The sequence below is a fragment of the Bos grunniens genome, chromosome 6 (assembly GCF_055505025.1).
Source record: "Bos grunniens cultivar Pamir isolate PY7600 chromosome 6, Bosgru_T2T1.0, whole genome shotgun sequence".
NCBI lineage: Eukaryota > Metazoa > Chordata > Mammalia > Artiodactyla > Bovidae > Bos > Bos grunniens.
Window position 1 is genome coordinate 45289472 of NC_141170.1, and position 23089 is coordinate 45312560.

The window sequence follows — 23089 nt, forward strand, 5'->3', positions numbered from 1 at the left end:
CCCTAGGTCTTATGAGATTCAAGATCTCAAAGTCCTCAGTATTGATATAATGTCCAAGTCTGGGGTTAGGTGAACTCCCCAGTATCATATATAAGGCAGAACTTAAACTAAAATCTAACATGAGGATGAGACCTATTTTTGTTCAGTGATGTTGTCATAGATATGGTTAGCTTTTCTCTTTAGGGATCTTGAGCTGATTCATTCCAGGAATGTGATTTTTAAGTATGAGCCTAAGAATATTAATTTGCCAAAATAATAATATTTAAAAGAAATTTTTCATTTACTTGTACAGCCAGCATGCTTGACCTTGACCCAAAGTTTCAACGATGAATATATCAGAGTTTACTACGTACAAGCCTATGCTTGCCTGTGACAAAATCCCTCCAGGTTCTATTGGTTCTATCAAAAACATCCAAAGAAAAATGAAGTTCAAGTAGAAACCTTTTGCTGATTTTATTCTCAGTAGAACTCAACCACAAACCGAAGTCACTGATAAATAATGTTTCGAATGAAGAGAAAATAATGAATCAATAACATGACTGGAAAATTCTGGAAATGGATCAGAGTTTTGAAAAATCTTCACAGCAGATTTTCTTCCAGGGCACAATCGCAGCATCCAAATGCATTTATTATTGGCTCACTGCGATTTCTGTGGAGCAGAAATTGAGCAAGGTCCTTCCTGTCCACTTTCATTTGTCATGTGGTTGGCTGTTATTTCACATTCTCTTATTTAAGCACAACCTAAAATCTCTCTTCTTCACACTAAATTAAGAGACTTTCATATCCTATGATTTGCTGACTTTGTAGCTTCCTTATACCTGAAAGTTAGGATGACCTTTTGCCCTAAGATTGTTTTCACTAAAGGTGTTTACCAAGTCTCAGTTTCTTTATGATACCTGTGTGTGTCATTCTCCATTAAGGTGATTACCATGTAGGTGAGCATTACATAGATCTACACAACGTTTCTCCAATGTCATAGGTTCAATAACAAAATCTTGGTGATTGTAATTAATTATAATAAAGACCATTGGAGCTATTGAACACAAACTCCTACAGGCCTATACAGCCAAACAAAAGCAACTACTTTTTCTGAATTTAGTGGTAAATTCAGAGCCTTGAATGCACAAAATCAAGAAAATTTCAATAAAGGGAGATTCATCTTTTCATATTTCTGTAGGTAATAAGAAGTCATATCTAAGATTTGCTGCATAACAAAAGCACCTTTAGTCAACCTATGTACTAGTCTAGGCAGATCTTTAGGGGAAAGTCCATGCAAAGCAGAATGCCAAAGGGTTATTTAAAGTGTATGAAAAAAATGCAGATTATAAGGAAAATCTTTTTAGTTTTGGAAATGATAAAGTCTGAGTACGAAATAACATGAGCAGCTTCTAACAGCATGACGAAATGTAAATTCTGGTTGAAATAGTTATTGTCCTTTCAAAGGGATCATCTTGGGAGACTAAACATATTCCAACCACACTGCTTTTGTTCCCAAAATGTCATGTTTTAAAAGGGTTTCAGGGGTACTTTCTGTAATCCTCATCCTTTTAAGTTGGGCTTGATTTTTGGAAACAATCTGCAACAACAGGCAAATTCTAGGGTGCCCCATGACCTCATCCCCTCTGTGTTCGTAGGGTGATCCCCTCCCCTCAAGTGTGGGCAGGGTTTGTGACTCACTCCTAGCAATAGAATATGGTAAAGGTAGCAGTGTATACAAAACTGCATGCCCATGATTATATTACCTGAGGCCGTAACCCATCTGGTTAGTAGACACTGTCTCCTTTGCTGGCTTTGAGGAGCAAGTCATCATGTTGAAAAAGTCTATACTGTAAGAAGCTGAAGGTGGCTTACAACTGACAGCCGGGCAGAAATTGAAGCCCCGAGTCAACATTCTGGAAGGAACTGAATGCTGCCAACCACCATGTGAACTTGGACATAAACCCTTCCCGGCCAAGCTTTCAGATGAGATCACAGCCCTGGCTAATAGTCTGCAACCTTGCAGAGGCGCCAACTATGCCATGCCCACACTGCTGACCCATGCTGCTGCTGCTGCTGCTGCTAAGTTGCTTCAGTCGTGTCCGACTCTGTACGACCCCATAGACAGCAGCCCACCAGGCTCCTCTGTCCCTAGGATTCTCCAGGCAAGAACACTGGAGTGGGTTGCCATTTCCTTCTCCAATGCATGGAAGTGAAAAGTCAAAGTGAAGTCGCTCAGTTGTGTCCGACTCTTCACAACCCCATGGACTGCAGCCCACCAGGCTCCTCCGTCCATGGGATTTTCCAGGCAAGAGTACTGGAGTGGGTTGCCATTGCCCTCTCCGTCATGACCCATATAAACTGTGAAATAATAAGTGTGTGTTGTTTTAAGATGCTAAGCTTGTGACACTATTATTATACCACAGAAAATAACTAATACACAAACTTCGATTGTTCTGACCCAGGATTAGCCAATATGCTTTTTATCCCAGCTATCATTCTCAAATCTTGTCCTCTTAATTATCTTTTGTTTACCTTGCTTTCCCACCTATTCGCTCCTAACAAAATCAAAAGCTCCCCTGAAAGGGAAGTACTTTCAAATCCACCTAATTCTTTACAGGTTAGATTAATAGCATATAGTATTTATAGGACATTTATTATGTTTCAGGCACTGGCCTAAGCACTATACATAAACTATTCGTCCACACAATCCTATTAGGTAGAAATTCTTATGATTCTTATGATTCTAAAAGATAGAAATGGAGTGAAATAATTTTCCTAAGGCCAGAAAGCTAGAAAATAGTAGAGTTGTGAAGCTAACTCAAGCAGTCAACTTCCAGAGCCTACACAATTAATACATATCTTATAAAAGATCTCTGCAAGCATTATCTCATTTAATCCAAACAAGGGCCCCACAGAGGAGCTATTCTAGTGACCAGATTTACAGATGAAGAAACTAGGCTCTGAGAGTTTAAGAGATAAAGTCTCTTAACTTGTTAGTGGTCAAGTAGAGGCTAAAAGAACCAAAGTTTTGTTGATGCCCTAATCCAGTGCTCTTTCTTACCACAAGAACACCAGCCAGTTGTTGCTCTGCAGTCCTGAGGCTGATTTCTTGTGAGCAGGTCTGGTAATGTGAGTACAGCAATAACCAAAAGAAAAGCTCTGAAGCTGTTTTGAACGAAGGCACCATCATCAAGACACTTAAGAATAAACACACCCAAGGGTTCTATTGTGAAGATAACACTCATCTCCAGGCAATATTTTTATGATCACAAAATTAAAATTGTATTACTTTAGAGTCATACCTCATGAACAGACACAAAACTAAGACATTAAATATAAGGCACATAACTGTGAAACTATGAAAGGAGGAGTGTTATCCATGGACAGAGGAGCCTGGCAGGCTACAGTCCATAGGGTCTCAAAGAGTCAGACACGACTGAAGCGACTTAGCACACACACAGAGAAGATCAATATTTCTCAAAGTATGTTCCTGGGGACACCAACCCCACAAGATGTTAAAAAGTGTTCTGTGGGAAAAAATATATAGGGGGATGCAGGGATAGTCAAATAAGTTTATGCTATTTGCAGCCCTCTAAGAGGCTTCCCTCGGAGAAGGCAATGGCAACCCACTCCAGTACTCTCGCCTGGAAAATCCCATGGACGGAGGGGCCTGGTAGGCTGCAGTCCATGGGGTCGCTAGGAGTCGGACATGACTGAGCGACTTCACTTTCACTTTTCACTTTCATGCATTGGAGAAGGAAATGGCAACCCACTCCAGTGTTCTTGCCTGGAGAATCCCAGGGACAGGGGAGCCTGATGGGCCGCCATCTATGGGGTCGCACAGAGTCGGATACGACTGAAGCGACTTAGCAGCAGCAGCAGTAAGAGGCTTCCCTGGTGGCTCAGAGGTTAAAGCATCCGCCTGCAATGCAGGAGACCCAGGTTCAATCCCTGGGTCAGGAAGGTCCCCTGGAGAAGGAAATGGTAACCCACTCCAGTATTCTTGCCTGGAGAATCCCATGGATGGAGAAGCCTTGTAGGCTACAGTCCACCAGGTCGCAGAGAGTCAGACACGACTAAGCGACTTCACTCTTCACTCACTCAAGAGGCTTATGGTCCACATTAGAACTTAGAGGCTCTGAGAAGTCCTGCACTAAAGAAATCTATGAACCTCTGCTGAACCCAGTAGCTTCAAAACTTTTTAACTACATAATCTTTTTTCCTGAGAATACTTATTAATGTCTGCTAGGACTCTCATTTCTACCTGGGAAATTCTGTGAATTTACTTCAAGGTTAATTTTCATTTCACAGGAGGTTAAAAATGAAGTTTGACCTATAAAGTGAGTTAGAGGTAGTTTGTTTAAATTATAAAGAACTTAGGAGGCAATGGCAAATGTCCCCAAGAGCACACATTTTCTTCGGGCTCCCAATCCATTAATTTTAGTTGCCCATTATCTTTTCATTCTTCTCAAGGTACCTTGAGTTGATGATTTTTGATGAATCTGAGAATATAAAATAACATTTACAGATAATCAACCCATTTCCAGAACACAACTTCTGGGTATAACCATTTATTCTACCAGTTTGCTTCAAGTAATCCCACATTTGCCACACAGCAAGACAAAAAGGTAAATACATTACATTTCTATTACACGAGGAGTCTGTGAAGTTTCCCCCATGCCATTTCCTTATTTCAGCTAAAATAACTATGTTCAAAGGGCATATTAATCCTATTGACCTTTTCAAAACTCCTGAGCGAGATCTCACCTTTTTTATTTTTCTTTTTCTCCATATTAAAGTGCTTGATAGAATTCCCTCACCCAAGTCATTTTCATAGTCTGTAAAGTGGAGACAATAACTTGGAGGCTTAATGATTCACGTCAGTTTTCTTTCTCAAGTCACTGCCCACACAGCCAAGTGATTAGTATCAGATAAAACAAGGATGCCTTCAGGAAAATTGTGGGTGCTGCTGTAGAACCGTTCTTTAGCTCTATGAGTCATTCTAGCTTTGGTCTCAACTTTAGGTAAATTGTTTAACTTTTCTTAGGCTTTGTGTTTTAACCCTCTGTTTTCTCATCTATAAAATGGACTTATAATAGCTCCCAGAGTTGTTGAGAGGAGTAAATGCGATAGAGTATAGGAAATACCAATCAGTTCATCTATTCAAAGAAGTATTCTTACGCCTGACACTCTGCTTTTAGGGATGCTCTACTGCCGGGGTCCAGCCCCGGTGGATCCAGGGAATTCGAAGTGGGGACGGCGTCGGCGAGGATCAGGAAACAACTGTTTAATTAAATGTTAATTAGGGATATATAGAGTGGTTAAATAAGGATAGCTCAGTGAGAAAATTTAGTGGAGAAAAGAGGCTGAATAACTTGGCTTACGTGGAAAGCTAATAAAATTCCAAAATAAGGAATTTGCATCACCTATGTGGGCCTCAGGCGTCCTCCCGTTCTCCCGAAGGAGAGGAGACACTAAGGCCTCTCTGGTCAGATCTTAGAAGCCCAGGCAAAATTAGTAGGCTTGACGAGCCTCTGTGCCCCAGATAGAAATTCAGCCAGAAGGTGAGAGAAAGAACAACATGGGGAGACCAAGTTTCAGTGAACAAAAGCCCGCACTTTATTTTCCAAAGTAGTTTTTATACCTTAAGTTGTGCATAGGGGATAATGGGGGAAGGGGTACAGTCAGCAGTAAGCCAGGCTTTCTTCCTGCAAACTTATCATAAGCAAAAGTTTAGGTGATTTACATCATCTTCTGGCCCAGAGGCCTGTTAATATTTTAAGACCCTTTCTTCAGAAAACTTATTTTTCTCTAAAGGTGATTAGTCAGGTGCCACCCTCCAAAAGCATTAGATACAGTTGCATTCCTATAGGGCAAAGGTGTGGTGGGCTGTAACAAGAAAAAGAATTAACTCAAGGGTCCAAGGTTACAAACATTAAAGCTATTACTTACATTCCTATACACCAATTATATTAATCAATACACTGCCAGGGACACAGTAGGTAAGGGATATGGAAACTTAGCAGCAAACATTGGCCCAACAAGTGAAAAACCCTTCACCAATACAATTTCTAATCAATCTTTTAACTGCTTAAAGGAATCTGTATTTAGACAGTTTAGAACATCTCGTGCCTCTCACGGTTGTGAACTAAAACACGCTTGTCACGCCCAGGAACTTTATTAACTGGAGCTGTAATTGAACTCTTTTTCAGACAGAGGTGGTGGGGGACAGCCCCCCGTAAAGTCAGAGGTGTAGGTGAGAGCACAAAGCAGTAAAGTAGGCAGACTCTGGTTTGGGGGTAGATGCTCGAGAATTTCCAGAGGAACTCCTGAGGCTCGATCCCGCCTTTGCGTACGCCGAGCCTCCTTCCTCATGACCTTTGCCACGGGCGGAGTTCCTCACGCTGGCTCCCAGCACTCTACGCTTAATGCTTATAATAAAACTCCTACGGTAGCTCCCCTTTATAAAAGGGGAAACAGGAAAAGTTAAGAATTTTGTTCACAATCACCAAGCTGATATATGGAGAACCATGGATTTGAGCTCTTTTCTATTTGATTGTTCTTTCCATTGCACCACACTGATGCCCAACAAACAAATTTGCCAAGATGCTGAAGGGGAAAAAAAAACAAAAACAAAACAACTTAGTCAAACCTGACCCTAGGCAAAGCTGTGATGTAATAAGCAAAATTGATCTCCTCTATTCTTGATGCCCACATCTAGGGAACAGAGTCTTCACATTGCCCCTGTAAGCCCTGGGATTTTCCCACAATGCTTCACTAGGACTACCTACCCAGACAGTAGCCAAGCTTCCAGAGCAGTGCTCCTGTATAGCTGGTCCATCAGCTGTTTGTTAGCAGACAATGACGAAATGAGAGGTTTGTACTTGAACGAATGTGAATTATGTTGCTTCCTTCAATTAGAAAAGTCACAATATCAAAAACCAAATCATTTTAATTAAAAAGAGTGTTTAGTGGTCCTGCAAGCTACTAATCACATTATAAACCAGGGGCAGTCCCCAGACTACTCTTTGAGTAGCAGTGTTCTAGAACATGCCCAGCTTCCTCTTCTCTCTCTTCCCTCAATAGAACGTAACTATATATGCTCATTTCCCATAAGTTCTACTCTTCTCAATGACTAACCTAAAAAAATAATTCATGTAAAGGTTCTGGTGTTGCTTATGGTTAATGCTTGCTCTCTCTAGAGAAAATTTTTATTATTTAAAATGGATCTACTATAGACATTCCTTAACACAGAGAATCATTCAGCAGTGGGGATCTTAGGTTCCAAGCAAGGGTGTGAGAAACAAATATTAGGGAGATACATGGTAATTCAGGTGCTACTTAAGCCACATCAAACTGGCCCACAAGTGTGTGTGCAAGCAGACACGTGTGTGACCTGTGGTAGTGTGGTAAGGCATGGAGCGACTACAGTGATGTGAGGGTCAGGGAAAGAAGCTGCTTGTTCTTAAGTCAAAATATCTCCTCTGAGTTTGCCAAGGACAGGCAGGATGAATTTAAACCTCACTTCTCTATCAGAGTCAGATGTGTTTTCTCCCTCCTCTTCCCTACTCTCGGTACTGAGGGGGGCTACGCATCCAGGGTGCCAAGAAGAGTGCCTGGCACATAGTAGGCGCTCAATAAACGTACTAGTCCCTCAGCAAACATCCACTTGGCACTTATTTTGTGCCAAGCACTATTCATACAACTGAGAACGAAACACATAAAGACCCTGGTCCTCATGATGCTCACATTGAAGTGGGAGAGACATCAAATACAGGAGGAAAGAAAGTAAGGAAGAGCCTTTGAGACGCCTGAGTCAGGGCAAAAGGAGGACAGAGTATACTAAATGTGCCTAGCCTAAAACGTGTTTTTTCTCTTGCTGCTGCTGCTGCTGCTAAGTCACTTCAGTCATGTCCAACTCTGTGTGACCCCATAGATGGCAGCCCACCAGGCTCCCCCATCCCTGGGATTCTCCAGGCAAGAATACTGGAGTGGGTTGCCATTTCCTTCTCCAATGCGTGAAAGTGAAGTCGCTCAGTCGTGTCCAACTCTTCGTGACCCCATGAACTGCAGCCTACCAGGCTCCTCCGTCTATGGGATTTTCCAGGCAAGGGTACTGGAGTGGGGTGCCATTGCCTTCTCCAGTTTTTTCTCTTGACCATATTCAAATGTTATGGTACCATGATACTTTCACAGCAGGCCTGAGTTTGGATATTTAAATTACTCCAAGAGACAGTTGGACTGTGTTTAAGGAAAAATTTTCTTTCTGGGATAGATTATCAAGGAAAGGTACAAATTCCATTCCCTGAGTTCTCAAGACAAAAATAACCTTCAAAATGAGTGTTCTGAATCCAACCCTTACTAGGAACCATTTGTAGAAGAAAGAATACTGGACAATAAAACTGAGTCCCTGCTGTGCCATTTAGAAGCTGGGTGAGTTTGACCAAGTCACCCCACCTCTATAATCCTCACTGTCTTCATCTGTGGAAAGAGAAGGGAACATTCGATGACCTCTGGGTTGTCTTTCAACCTTGCGATATCAGTGACACTAAATTCTTCCAGTCTCTTCAAGTTCGCTTCTTCCATATTTTCATTATCATAGGTTTTCACTGGAAAAAAATAGGCTACCTCACTTCTGAAAATGCAGTGTTATACTCAAGATCTTTTAAAAAGTATGCCCCATTGCTAGGACTACAATTGTACAGAATGTAAGAGAGACAGAGAAAGAAAGAAAGAGAGAACCCTCAATAGCATCATCATGTCTGTATTTGCCAGGAAGCTTTCAATGTGGCTCTTACTATCATACACGGCATTTCCCACACTGTCATCATACAAGTAAACCAATCTTTATACAGTCCATACTGCTGAAAAGCCATGTATAACCCAATTTGGGTCACTGAAAGCACATCGCAGGGCTTCCTAGGTGGTGCTCATGGTAAAGAACCCGCCTTCCAAGGCAGGAGACACAAGAGACACAGGTTCGATCCCTGGGTTGGAAAGATCTCCTAGAGAAGGAAATGGCAACCCACTCCAGTATTCTTGCCTGGAGAGTCCCATAGACAGAGGAGCCTGGCAGTGTGTTTGTGGTGGCGGTGGGGAGGAGTGTATGTTTCAGTCCATGGGGTCGCAGAGTCAGACACGGCTGAAGCGACGGAGAGCAGACACACAAAGCACATTGCAAGTATGCTAGAAAAACTGCTATCAAAAGAAAACTATTTTATCATCTTTTGCAGTGTAAATAATCACACATGGTTCATTTTTTGTGACAATCTGGGTTTGTATGAATTTAAGCTTAAAATTATAGCCAATATTTACCAAAGACCCACTCTGTGCCAGGCTTTATGCCAAAAGGTAATAGAGTATTGCATCTAATACTAAAAATATAATTTTGAAATTAGTGTTATGATTATCACCATTTTATAATGGGGGAAAATGCAGCTCAGAATAGCTAAGTAATTGATACAAACTCACGTAACCAGCAGGAAGGAGAACTAGAAGGCAAAACTACATATATCAGATCCAAGAGCCTAAGTTCTTAACCATTACTCTACTGTGCCCATGAAAACTGAGGCAAGGGTTTACCTTGGGCACATGTGGAATCTTGGGTCTCACTTTATCTTGTGGCTTCTATTTTCTTGGTGCCAAAGTCCTTACACCAGCTACAAAACTTTGTTTCCACATCTGGTAAATGGGAAGGAGTCTCCTGGCATAGATGCTGCTCTCAGAAACCCAGGTCGGTGAGCAGAGATAAGTCATAGCAGGCTCAGAGAGGAGTGGCTAGACCACAAGAAGGCTCAAAGCCATATTATCTGGGGATAGTTGGAAGAGGTGGGCAGGATTGGAACGGAGAGGAAAAACCTCAGGGAACCGTGCTATTAATTTAACATAGTCTTTTCACAGTTCAGTGGTCTCATTTGAGGAAGTCAGTTCAGCCAGAAGCAGCAGAATCTTGGAACATTCAGCCACACAGATACATCTTTAAAATATAGGAAGAAACAAAATGTGATCTGTACCACAATGCCACTTATTTAAATTAAAAATCTATTACAAAAGAACAATGCCTGATTTATAAGAAGTCACACAAACAGAAGGATACATATCCCACATATTAGAAAGCTTGCCTATGGGGAGCAAAGTGGAAGTGTGAAAGTGAAAGTCGCTCAGTCATGTCCGACTCTTTGCAACCCCAAGGAATAGTCCATGAAATTCCCCAGGCCAAAATACTGGAGTGAGTGGCCTTTCCCTTCTCCAGGGGATCTTCCCAACCCAGGGATCAAACCCAGGTCTCCCACATTGCAGGCAGATTCTTTACCAGCTGAGCCACAAGGGAAGCATGGGGAGCAAAGTGGCGTGTCAAAGGATAGATTTGTCCTATTTTATTTTAGTCTGAATATATGACGAAGGATGACGTGTGTTAAACACACACACACACACACACACACACACACACACACACTCCAGGGATAGAGTTAATCAGCAAGTCAAACTTCAAAAGCACTATTCAAAATATGTCCAGGACCCAAACACTTCCATATCTCCCCTCATCCAAAACACTATCATCTCTGGTCTGAACTATGGCCAACAACCTCCAAATTGCTCTAAGTCCACCCCTTTCACTGTATAGTCTCTTTGCAGAGCAAATCTTCTAAAACATAAGTCAGATCATATTAGTCTCTAGCTCAACCCCCTCCAGTGACTCCCCATCTTATCTGGAGTAAAATCCAGTATCCTTACAATGACCCACAAGGCCCCACATGACCTGGCTCCCATTTCCTTTCTAACCTCACATTCCACCACTGTCCCCTTTGTATTCCCCACTCCAACCACACTGGTCTTGTTGCTACTCCATGAACACATCAAGCACACCTCTACCTCAGGACCCTGGCACTTACTCTTTCTATTGCCTGAAATGTTCTTTCCCCAGAGATACTCACATGGATTATTCAGTACTTCACTTGAAAGTCACTTGTCAGTGATGCCCTTCTTGACCATCCTAGTTAAAACTGCAAGTGCCCACCCTTGTACTATCTTCCTTTCTTACTTATCTCCTGTCATGCTTTTCATTTTATGTGCTTTTATTCACTCTCACCCTTCCACAGAAAGCAAGCTTTAAGAGTACAGGATCTCTGTCTCTTCTGTTCATTGCTATATCTTCAGAATATAAACAATATCTAGCACCTGGAGCATGATATGCACTCCATAAATATGTTTGAAAGGATTTTTGTTCAACATAAAAAACTTCCCACATGGGAATTCTCTGATAGTTCAGTGGTTAGAACCTTGTGCTTTTACTGCCAAGGGCCCAGGTTCAATCCCTGGTCGGGGAACTTACTCTCCAAGCATGCACCTGGAACAGGGGAAAAAAAAAAAAAACTGCCTATATATCCATTCATAGATAAAGTGAAATACCTCAGGAGATAATGAGCTCCTCATCCCTGGAGTTATTCCAGTGAGGCTTAGTGACCTTTTGGTAGAGATACAAAAGAAAGGCCTGGAAAGGGGAACAGCAACCCACTCCAGTATTCTTGCTTAGAGAATTCCACAGACAAAGGAGCCTGGTGGGCTACAGTCCACAGGCCTGCAAAGAGTTGGACACAACTGAGCAACTAACACATACACATACACACACACACACACACACACCCCCCAAAGAAAGGACTCAAGCTCTAGGTTCTAGGTATTTGGGCTAGATACTAATCCAAGCTCCTGCCAACCCTGAATGAAATACCATTGTTCTGTGAATCCTCACAAAGACGCTTAAGAAACCAGGGTCATATTTCCAGTTCCCTATCCCTAGTGAATTAAACACCACTAGTTTGGGTTTTTGTTTTCTTTCCTTTGGTTTCATTTTTAATGTAAATCTTTTAAACCCCATGAGTCCATTTGGTAACATTTTCTCCTGAATACAAAAAAAGCTGCATACATCTAATTGCAAATGAGAAATTTCAGGACAAGCCAGTGTTATCAAATAACTGTATTATCCGAAAAAACTCATCATCTCACGTAATTTAAATTCTTGCCCTTTGCTCCTTTGTGTATATTTTTGCATTTAAGAAATCTGCTTAAAATTAGTTCAATTCTTCCCTTTGGGGTAGATTTTTAAACAAAAACATGGGAGGATTAAAAACAGGAAGAAAATGACTGATAGCTGAGATTTTTTTCTATAGTCTCTGATTCCTGTATGATAAGAAGGTAGGAAGCATGTGTGAAAAGACTAAAAAGAGAGAGCGAAAGAAGGCATGTTCTAGGGTCCACACAAATTAGTGATGTCTTCCCTCCAGGGAAGAAAACACTTTGATTGTATTTTTTATAGAGATGAGAAAACTATAGGATCCAAGTCTCTTCTAAATGTGGGCTAAAGTAAAATCAAGGTATTTCCTGTACTACCTCTGTCCTCAGGTAGAAGATGTGATTCTTTAGTTGCATGAATAGTCCAGGGGTCCTACGGGTAACTGGGTGAAGACAACGAGCACAATCCTCTGCTCTACAAAGAGAAAACTCTGAAGCTGACCTGGAGACTTAGAGCAAAGAAGGTGTTTTGCCCCTGTGTGCACTTGCCTCAGCACAGAGATTGGGGACCCACGGGAATATCCAACTACAACATGCTATTCCATCTGAGATGGAGGGGCAGACCTATCCCACTCCTCTATAAACAAAGTTTTGAGTTTGTGAGTTTTCAGGTAACACACACTCTCTTCCCTGTTGCCAATATGTAGTCTGTTTTGGAAAGGAGTCCCCAAATGGACCACAACAAAGAACAGGCACCAATAATTACCACTATTCACCACTCCCTGCCAGTACAGGGATAGCTTAAGTGATCTTTTAAGGAAATTCCCCAACATTGGGCTGAAAAGTATCTATAAGGTCACCATTCCTTTTCCTGACATTTTATCTTTCATGCTACCCACACCGACTTGAACCCTGATAATGGAGCAGTTCTTCATTCTACAGAACATATGCTTTATTATAGAAATTGACACTCTAAGAAAAAATGTTTAGTAGTCATTCAGTAGTACATTCTGAGCACTTTCTACATGCCTAGCACTATGATCAGTACAGAGAGGGAAGACTGACGGCCAGGGGAATGAGGGAAGGCAGATACAATAAAGGCAGATTTCTTCACACTTACCTGAAGTTCACAATCCATCAGGCAGACAAGACTATCATCATAAAATAATTAAAGAGTAACATAATATGGTGCTGCTACTGCTGCTGCTGCTAAGTCGCTTCAGTCGTATCCGACTCTGTGCGACCCCATAGACGGCAGCCCACCAGGATCCCCCGTCCCTGGGATTCTCCAGGCAAGAACACTGGAGTGGATTGCCACTTCCTTCTCCAATGCATGAAAGTGAAAAGTGAAAGTGAAGTCGCTCAGTCGTGCCCGACTCCTAGCGACCCCATGAACTGCAGCCTACCAGGCTCCTCCCTCCATGGGATTTTCCAGGCAAGAGTACTGGAGTGGGGTGCCATTGCCTTCTCCAAATATGGTGCTTCATGCCATTAAAAACAACAAGCAGAGTTAGCACTGGATTCTGAGACAAGATTCTGTGTGGTTTAACTGGACTGGGCTCTGAATGATAGAAGAAACAGAGAAGCTAAGTGGGGTCAGGTTCTAGATAAGCCTGGCCAAAATCAACTAGACAACAGTCTGTCCCTCCACTGGTCCCCCTTCCACAGTGCAGCCACAGGGTGTAGTAGGGGCCCCAAATAACCTCAGGGGGGACCAGGCCACAGGTTTCTGTCCCACTTTAATGTTCCCTCTTTGGATTGTTCAGCATGTGGAATCCAATTCTCAGAAAACACACAATTAAAATAATGCGGTTAAGTCAATAAATTTTTCCTTTTCTATTGACCCAGATGATTCTATGCACATATTTGTGATTGGCTTCCCTCCAAAGGGAGAATTTTAAATGGGAACCAATTGGCAAGAAATTTTGAAAGCAGGTACAAGATCAGGGCCAAAAGGCTGGGTCCCAGAGAAGCAGGAAGGAGTTACCGCTTACATTCAGACAGAAGGAATCAGTTCTCCAAGCAGGGTGCAGCCCCAGCCTGGGAGTGACAATCTCCTATTAAAGGTCTTAGGATTCTCCCTCAGTGTGACCGTCAGGCCCCAGGAGACAGGCCCCGGCTGTTTGACGTCAGGCACGTGAATTACTGTCTACGGAGAATGGGGTAATCCTACCTACCTCCAGGAATGTGGTTGTTAGAGACAATACAGACAAAGGCACATTACAGGGCCAAGGACAGAACTTACTCGAATGGCGCTTATTATTACCATTGCTAATAACTATTTTATTATCACCCTTCCTCTCCATCAAAGCTTTTTCTTTTTTTTTCCTACACTCAAATAACTAAAAAGTAAATGCTCAGATCCCCACAGGGTTTTCTTCTCCTGTTAGTGCTGTGGGTCATCCTGGTTTAATCAGTCCTTTTAAAGAATCACCAGCCATTCTTCTGGCTGACATTTTAATCAGGTTTTCCCAAGAATCCCAAAGGAGGGAGGAAATGGAATTGCAGTGAAAAAAAAACCCACTTTTCTGTATTTGCCAGTAAATTATAACTTCACAGCCACTTCAGAAAAAAGAACAAAAGACACATGGCAGAACATTTTTCTGGTTGAAAAAAAAAACTGACAGCAGAAGAACCAAATTCCTTGCAGTATTAACAGTGAAGGGGGAGAGGGGCCAGGCAGGGACAGGGAACAGATACGGCTCAGCAGAACCACTTCCTCAGTTACTCTAATGCCATGCCCAAAGTGTTCACAGGACACCTCTATAGGGTCAAAATGCCTCCTTCCCTCTACAGATCCTCACAAAGAGTAAAAAGGAGAACACCTTTAAGGACCCAAAATAGAAGGTAATATTGAAACAATCCATTTAGGACTTTGTGCTCTGGTGCTGACTCATCTTCTGTGGTTTAGTGTTTCTCTTTGAGAGACTTTTCCCATCCCTGTACATCAGGACTCCCCTGCAACAACTCTGTTCCCTAAGTTGGTCCTAAGATAGATATCTGTTCTTTGGACGTGAGCCAGTCTGGCTGCAAGGGCAGAGGTGGCAGAACAGAAGTCAGACAACCTGAGTTTGCATACTGGCTCAACACTGCCATACTCTGTGTCCTTAGGAGAGTTACTTAACCTCTCTGAATCCACTGTCACCTTGTCTGTAAAACAGAGATATCAATATTACCTCCCATTCAGGCTACATGGAGATTAAATGGAGTGACGCATGTAAAGAGCTCAGCACACTTAATAAATGTTTGGTGGTAAGAAGGAGGAGAGGCGAAAAGAGATAAGCAAGGGCTCTAACATTCTGATGGTACCTGCTGGCTCCCATCCTCCTCCTCCCTCTCCTACACCGTGTCCTTTGCACTCACTGACTGGGGCTGGAAATCACAATCTGTAAGTAACAACTGCCACTTATATTAGTTTGCCAGGGCTGCCCCATCAAAGTACCAGGAACTGGGTGGTTTAAACAACAGAAATTTATTGTCTCATAGTTCCAGAAGTGGAAGGTCTGAGCAAGGTGAGGGCAAAGTTGGATCGTGCTGAGGGCTGTGAGAGAGATCTGTGCCATGCCTCTCACTGGCTTCTGGTGTTTTGCTGGCCATCTCTGGCATTCCCTGGCTTATAGAAGCATTGCCCTGATCTCTGCTTTCACCTTCACTTGGCACTCTCCCTGTATGTACATGTCTGTGTCCAAATTTCCCCTTTTCATAAGGACAACAGTCATATTGAATTAAGATCCATTCTAATGACCTCATCTTAACTGATTACACGTGCAGTGACTCTATTTTCAAATAAGGTCACATTCTGCAGTCCTGGGGGTTAGTTCTTCATCCTAAGAATTGAAGTGGCAGAAGTAGGGACACAATTCAACCCATAAGATCACTAAGCCATGTGACCCAGGACAAGTCACTTGTACCTCTAGTTCCCCGGACCTCTGGTTCCTCAGGGTCGGTGCACTCCCACATGCTCTTGGGCCTTGCCAATGTGGGGCAAGAAGCCAGAACTTCAGCTGTTTGAAGGCTTTCTCCAGCAGCCAAAGTCATTCTGCCTCTGCCACACAAAGCGGAAGTTCCTGAGAATGAATCTTCCCCAGGAGAGGTCCTTAGCCAGTCCAAGACGCACATGAGCTGGTGTTTGCATACCCACCTTTTATTGATTGCCCGCCCTTTCCCATCTCACTCTCCCATTTCCTTACTGAGGTTTCTTCACCTCCCAAATAAACTATTGATACCAAATACTAGTCTTGGGTAGGCTTCTGAGAAAACCAGCTGAGACCAGCATTAGTTACTGTGATTATTAAATAAATAATTTAGAAGAGAACCTAGTTAGTGCCTCATAGTTATGGGCTATTATTATTCTTACCATCAACATTGTTTTAAATAGCATAGCTAGGCCACGCTGCACCAGTCCCAAGCAGCAAAGCCATCAGACAGGGCTGTTTTACTCCCAAGCCTACCTTGGCACATGGGTAAATGGGGAGGCAGCAGGAGCTTGCTCTTCTGCATCTGATGTGATTGTCCTCTCACTAGGGAGACACAGGAACCAGCAAGACCTCTCAGCAGTTCATTTTCCCTTACGGATGAGAACAGAGATCACTGAGGCTTCGGCCGCATAGCTGATCAGCGGAGAGGCAATGAAGTGTAGCATTCAAGATCATGCGCTCTGACCTAAACAGGCCTGAATTTCAGTGATGGTTCTGCCACTTTCTAGCAGCGTGATCTTGAGGAAGTTCTTGATCTCTCAAGCCTCAGCTTCCACCTCTGGAAAAATGGGCATAATGATAGTTGGTCTCAAGGACTGAATAAGGTAAAGCATGCACAGATAATAGTAGGAGCTCAATAAAGGTTAATTATTACTCTTACTCATCTGTTCATTCTTTTTTATACTGTAGATACGGGTCTGGGCATTTCTATGACATCTTCCTCTTCCACTAGGCCTTCTCATGTCACCTTTACTCCTCTCCTACATGCCTGACATATAGTAGCCACTCAACGAATGCTCCAAATTGTGAATGAATAAATGAATGATGCAAGGAAGACTTAAGCTATTATTCATTTCTAACATTCTGTCAGTTCCAGAAAGGATTTGAGGAAGTTGACGATTTAATTATATGAGTTAGAGTTTATCTGTTCTGACAACCACCACAGAAGGTAAAACATACAAAACTTCCAAAGAGCCCAAGCCTGGAAGCATTAATTAACTAATGCTAACTCTTCCTGCCTGAGCAAAGGCCTCAGGCTAATAACATTCTGAAATCGCTTAAAAGCAGTTAGTCACAAAACTGGGGTATACCAGGAATCCACTGGGAGCTTTAATAACATTACACCTGAGTCCTTTATGTCAGGAAGAAACTCAAGAGACCATTCACAGACTGAAGCAAGATGGGGAAAAAAGCCTCACTCAGCAAATGACATGCCATTAAATTAGCGTGTGTGTATGGTACTCAGGAAAGCAGTAATTGAGTCAACAAAGAATCAGAGTGGATAAACAGGCCAAAATGTGGGAGGGGGTAAAAACTGCCAGTTCCCAAGGAAATACAGGATGAGACAAGTTGGGATATGTGAGTCACTATATCACTGTATCTTAAGTACACTGCACACTGAAAAAATGGCAGTAGTAATATTATGATGATGTGATGGGAGTGCTAGTCAGGTAATAAAAACAGTGGCGAGAGTAGTGTGTGTTTACTATTTCCAAAGCATCGTTTTAACACCTTATTTGTACCTAATCTTCATTCAGTCATCAAACAGTCCCACAAGCTATTCCGTAATAATCCCCATTCTGCATTTAAGGGACCTGAGGCACAGAGAGGTTCTGAAACTTATTTTTCATGAATTATCTCATTTAAACTTCACCACACTGCTTTGAGGGGATCAGCATTATTTGTCCCCATTTTACAGATGAGAAAACTGAAACACAAAAAGGTTAATAATTTGACCAAGATCCCACATCTAGGAAACACTAAACCAGGGTTCACAGCCATCAACTGACCCCAGAGCCAGTTACTAATAGGTTAGTTACTACATGAAATATATTTAAATTCACCACAAGGAATATCATGGAGTTTGGTTGTATATTTATAGTATATTAACAGCAAACCCTTATATAGAATCCACTGTGTGAGCCAGGAACTGCTTTCAATAGTTATCCTTATGACAGCCCTCTGGAGCAGCCCGTTTTATGGATAAGAAAACTGAAGCTGAGCAGAAAAGGGCCTGGCACAGAGTCACACAGTAAAGAGTGGAGCCAGAGCATTTGAAGTGTTTGTTTCTAAACCACTCTGTTCCCCTGCCTAAGGATGATGTGTGGAGGCTGTGGTGAACTGAATGGTGATGGAACATGATAAAAAAGAAATCAGCGACAGCAGTGGATTTCTTTCCAAAGCTTCATCTTATCACAGAGGGGTCTTCACCTCATCATTATGTTTCAATGCCAGTAATTCCTTTTAAAACTGTTATTCTAACCTGAGAAAATATCTTGCTCCCAAAAAAAAGAGAAAACATACAAATAGAAGCTCAATGCTATACTCCAGACCAGGAAAAGCCGCAGAGAACTTGCTGCAGCCCGGACACCTGTCCCCTCTGCCCTAAGCAGCAAAGGCCTCCACTGTCCAGCAGGTGGGCAGCGGCATCACGACTGTTGATGCTGCCCACGAGGGACTGGGACTGCTGTTCCACTGTGTCCTGCCTGCCTCTGGAGAACAAGCCGTGACTTTCATTTTTCCTATACCTTGCCGTTTCTTTTCTGTAAACACTATCGTGAGAAGAGACCCATACAGCGATAAAGCTGGAAGACACAGGCCTGTTTAAAATGTCTTTTGTACCCACAGAATGTGAATATGCCTGCCACTGCTAACTGTGCTGAGAGGAGGCCTTTCTGAGCAGGGAGCACTGATTGTTCCTGCTAAAACATATCCATCTGCAGAGCATGTTGCAGAGAGGCAGTCACAAAAGAGGAAACAAAATGGCTGGAAAGGGTTGGTCTCCCTTTTCATTCATGTTCTAAGCTCCAGGAAGGCCCAGATGCCCCAGCAGTGGTGTCTGTCCCACAAGGTCTCTGTCTGTTTTTCCCATACAGTGACCCATGCTTCCCCTTCCCATCAGCGATTCCTACCTACTAAATCTGCTGGGAAGGTCTTGCATAGAGTATGCCTGGGGTCCTCAGTTGAAAGGAGCAGTACAAGGTCCAGATTTGGATGCCTTTACACGCCTCATTCGGGATCCCACACCAACCTGTGTTTACCTCATCTCAATACACATCAGTCACACTGTATTGAAATGGCAATGGAACATGGTGGTGTTTCTCACCCAATAGGCAGTAATAGCTCTGTGATCAGAAAATAGGTTTCTGTGGAACTCGGCACCATATCTAGCTGATAGAAGCACTCAATAAATACAATGACTCAGGAGGCAGCTTGTAAGGTTAGCACTAGCCCCAGCTAATGTTAAAGGCAAAAAAGTCAGAAAGATAAATATAAATATCATATACTGACACATATATATGGAAGCTGAAGAGAAGGCACTGATGAATTCACTTTCAGGACAACAATGGAGAAACAGACATAAAGAACAGACCTATGGATGGTGGGAGGAGAGGAGGGAGAAGGTGAGTTATATGGAAAGAATAAGATAGAAATTCACAAGACCATATGTAAAATAGACAACCAATGGGAATTTGCTGTATGACTCAGGGAACTCAAACAGGGGCTCTGCGATAGGCAGAAGGGTGGGATGGGGCGGGAGATGGGAGGGAGGTCCGAGAGGGGACATGAGTGAACTTATGACTGATTCTTGTTGATGAATGACAGAAAACCACAAAATTCTGTAAAGCAATTATCCTTCAATTAAAATTTTTAAAACACACACACACAAAAGGGGGGCTTCTTTTCATCATCATGAGTGATGGCTTCACTGCACTAGACATTTTGAAGATGGACTGTCTCATTTACACTCAAAAGCAACCTTATGTAATTATGTTATATATGTAATGTATGTATGTATGTTATGTAATAACATAAATATCCTTATTTTACATATGAGCAAATGGAGGCTCAGAAGGGTTAAGTAACTTGCCCAAGATCACACAGTGAGTTAGTGGTACAAGCTGGGATTTGAAACCAAGAAATTTGATTCCAGCTTGCATGAAATTAAACACATTCTTCCACATATCCCCTTAAGATACAAGTTCCATTTTCACTCTCTCCCTTCTTCACCTCACCCCACCAGAGCCCGCACAGCCCACCCACCCAACTTATCATTAACTTTACTTAGGTAAAAGGCTGGAGTCAGCACCCTTAGAGTCAGCACTCTGAACCTGGATCCAGATCTTATATTCTAGAGCAGACCAGACAGGCCTAGGTTAGAACATCTCCATCCTGAGACTCCATCTCTGAGATGGAGGAAGAAGCCCCTCTTTTAAAAGCATATGCTCCAGCCACCTTTCAGGGAAAGTATGCTCACACTCTCCATTCTTTAATCAAAGAATAAAATTTGCCTTTGCTTCTGAACCAAACTCAGGCTTGTTCTACTGGTGCAAGAGACACTGGGCAGAAAGACCCTCGTTGGGGCTCCACTCGAAAGGCTCGGTTACTCTCTCTGCCAACATGAGAGGAAGGTGGTGTCAGGATCCAACAACTCTCATTTAGATAACGGAGATAAATTGCTTTTGTTCACTTGTTTTTTGTATCCAATAAAAAAGAGTGAAAAAGGAAACTTCCTTTCTCTCCAACAAAGAGAGACACAGAGACGGAGACTGAAGGACAGAAAAAGAGAAAGATAGCAGAGAGATGGCACATAGGCAGTGAGACAGGAACCAGGAAACACAGACTGAGAGAGAATCAGAGACAAGGAGACAGAGGGCTAAAGATAGAGACAAAATCAGAGAGGGGAGCCAGGGAGAAAACTCAAAGCCAAGACATGTTTCACGTCTGCTCCATGGAGGCAACAGGTAAACTGCCTTCCAAATTGAGCGCCAACCTGATTTTAATAACTTAAATTCTCTCTTCCCCCAACTGGCTGACCTTGAACCCCCTCCTTGGTAGCAGGCCCTCTCCTGCACCAGTCCTCAATGCACATCAATTACATAATCACTCAGATGTGTATGGGGTGGGAGGGAGTCTTATTTAGAAGAACCATGCTGCCAATGAAGAAGCCGTTCTGGTTGCACAACAGCACGTGCTTGTGCACCTGGTTTGTGATTTGGCATTTTTCCATCTGGGTCTCCTGGAGTATTCACAGCTCAGCATCTTACCTTCGCTGCTGTTAACAGCCCCTGAGCCCAAAAAAAAGTGCTGGTCATCTTGGAGTTCACTGATGGGCTTGAGGTTAGACTGCTCCAAGGTAAATTAGAGACAAGTGCCCAAACATTCCAGCCAATGCTCAGGTGAGGTGAGGACTACCAACCTCCCACAGGCCCAAGAATGACAAGCCCAGTTCTGAGTAGTAACAGTGATGTTTTCTTCTGCCTGAAGGACAAAGGATAGGGCCCACATCTGTGGTGGGAACATTTAGTCCTCAGCCCAGATCCTAACAACCTGATGACTGACTCTTCCAGCAACCTAGCTCCTGGCTGCTGCTGATCACCTCAAAGACTGCTCATTCAGGCACCCTCTTCATATCCATTGTTGTTGCTGTTGTTTAGATGCTAAATCACATCCAGCCCCTTGGACTGTAGTCCCCCTTGGACTGTAGCCCGCCAGGCTCCTCTGTCCATGGGATTTCCCAGGCAGGAAAATAGGAGTGGGTTGCCATTTCCTTCCCCAGAGGATATTCCCAACCCAGGGATCAAATCCACATCTCCTGCATTGGCAGGTGGGTTCTTTACCACTGAGTCACCAGGGAAGCTCCTTTATATCCATTGCTGATATGTTTCTCACTTCCTAGATGGAAGTAAATAGCCACTTGCCTTATACTTGTCCCTTGCATTGCAGTTTCCCTGTCACAGACATCTCATCCTCACAACCTCCTGATAGAGTGATAAAGATAAGGTTCAGAGGAGCATTTAGACTGCTACTTACTACTCAGAAAGCACCTACTTTATCAGGTATGTCTGAGGCCACTACAAAGCCACCTCATATAGGCCTCTGATTCTAGCTGCAAGGAAGTTATTACTTACTCCCAGTTGAGAAACACTGAAACTGAGACTCAACAAGTCTTTAACAGAGAGCCATGGCTGGGATGGAAACCGTTGAGCCCACACTAGGGCATATCCACAGATCTCTCTACATTCACCTTGACAAGACTTCAGAAGTAGATTTATAAAGAAAAAAATCTCATAGAGGATAGACCAGCCTTGTCCTGCCAATTAGAGTTTGGAAAACAAAGTTCTAGAGCTAGGAACAATCACTTTGACTTGCCACTTCCCCTCTCTGTGCACTCAATAAAACCAAAGTGCAGGCTCGTTATAGAAGAGGCTTCTAAGAAATCCAAACCTTACTTGTAGTAGTATCCTTGCTACAAATTACTTTCCTAAGTGAAACTAGACTCGAGTGGTTTGTTCTGCCCCATTATAGTCATCCAGTCAGTGTAAGTGTTTGTGTGATTTTTTTGTTCAAAGTTCCAAAAACAACCCGAGGAGATAATAAAATACCATCCTCTTTATTAAAGTGTGAGAGTCCCTAAAGCTGAATACTGCAAATTGTGGTGTTTGATTGCCCTAAATGAAAATGTTTAAAGATAGAGAATTCCCTTGGTTCTAACCTTCAAGGAGCAAACCATGCCCACAGGCAACCAGTCTAACACATTCTCCCTCTGCTAAATTCCACATTCTGCAAAAATTCTCTCTTCTCCCTACTTCAGTGCAGAAAGCAATCAATACGGAAATACCAGGTTCATCCTAAGGGATCCCGATTGCAAAACAAAAAGTCAAAACAGTTCAGTACCAAAACTTAAATGGTTGACCTCTTATTCTCTGTGTGGCATCCTCTTTGAGATATTCATATATGTTGGTTTTCAAAGTGAAAGCTTGTTCTAATGAACCATGGATTGTGTTATGAGAGCCTGGTATAAGGTAAGGCCTTGGTAACCAAATGTGGAATCTTTGCTACAGGAACCTTTAGGAAGGACAGGTTAGGTGTATAGCACCCTCGGACAAGACCATCACCTCCTT

At 42.7% G+C, this 23089-nt stretch overlaps 1 long non-coding RNA gene and 1 other non-coding gene across 3 annotated transcripts in view; one reads left to right on the top strand and one right to left on the bottom strand.

The window, feature by feature from the left end:
• The window catches only part of LOC147370614 (uncharacterized), a 314358-nt gene that overhangs the window by 246770 nt on the left and 44499 nt on the right, over positions 1 to 23089 (bottom strand). For both annotated transcript variants that reach the window (XR_015165358.1, XR_015165359.1), the window contains one exon: positions 16440 to 16743. This is a non-coding gene — a long non-coding RNA (uncharacterized LOC147370614). The remainder of the gene's footprint in view (positions 1 to 16439; positions 16744 to 23089) is intronic.
• TRNAK-UUU (transfer RNA lysine (anticodon UUU)) lies at positions 11234 to 11306 on the top strand. The gene has a single exon. It is a non-coding gene; the product is annotated as a tRNA-Lys (tRNA).